Consider the following 1,219-nt stretch of genomic DNA (forward strand, 5'->3'; position numbering starts at 1 on the left):
ACAAACACACAAAATCTATGAGTTGAAGCTGAAGAAAAAGCAAAGGGTTATACTAATTGCTACCATATATTCTATGCACAGTATGCAGCAAGCACTGTGTACAATTGTTCAAAAATGTATTTTTGGATCCATAACATTACATGTGCAGCATATTAACAACAAAGCCCCAAATAATTAATCATCCTCGTAGGAATGTAGATTATATTGCTGGCTATAGAAATGCCTCTGCCTCTTAGGAAAAGTGTGATGATCAAAAAATGATGCCCGAACTCTCATTTTACTCTTTTGAGTCCCTCCAACCAGCTTATTATTGTGTTTTATGAGCTGTCACTGAATAAACAGGCAGTCCTTGCACCAACACAAGTCATGTGCAGCTCATTAAGCAGTTTCCACTCCTCCTGACCAGTATGACTTTATCAAGAAAACCAAGGAGGGAGTATTCAGTCTTAAACTACTGAACCAGTTTGGTATGTGTTTTTTAAAAAACAAATGCAAAGCATGGGGAGGGAGCCTCCCCCAGGATGGCAGAGTTTATAATGGCTGGCTGGGAGCATGGTGAGGTGCTTTCAGTCAGCCTCAATAAGTGGCCCCACCTACCTATAAAGAAAGAAAGAAAGACAACAACACACAGCCAAGCAGGCCATCAAAATGAGAGCCAGACCAGACAATATTAGTTCTACAGAAAGAAAATACAGAATGAGAATAGGAATGTTGAAGTGATTTAAAAACAGTGACACCATAACGTGGTTTGTCCACAAGAGAGCACTGGCAAGTGTATTTTCTTAAGGTTAAATGTCCGACTCACCAGATATCTTGGTCACAATTCTTAGAGAAGCACATATTGTTTTTTAATGTTAAATTTTCAATTTAAAAAATCATATTCACCTATATAGATAAAGACTAAAAATGTCTGTATAGATAGATAGATAGATAGACAGACAGATAGACAGATGGATAGATAGATAGATAGATAGATAGATAGATAGATAGATAGATAGATAGAGTTCAAAAGAGTTCATATGCGTGTTAATTGTAAATAGCATGGATAGAAACTGTGTGTTTTCCCAGCGTAGGGGTGTTCCTTCAATGTTTCTGAAAAGACCCAGTGTACCTGAACGCGACATGACGTACCAAGTCAGAAAGGCGGTGAGAGGACATGCGCGTGGCCATGCGTACTGAAACCCGCCCCTTTCTAACAACCCCCCAACCTACAAAATGA

This window comes from Scomber japonicus, chromosome 3 (assembly GCF_027409825.1).
Source record: "Scomber japonicus isolate fScoJap1 chromosome 3, fScoJap1.pri, whole genome shotgun sequence".
Classification (NCBI taxonomy): Eukaryota; Metazoa; Chordata; class Actinopteri; order Scombriformes; family Scombridae; genus Scomber; species Scomber japonicus.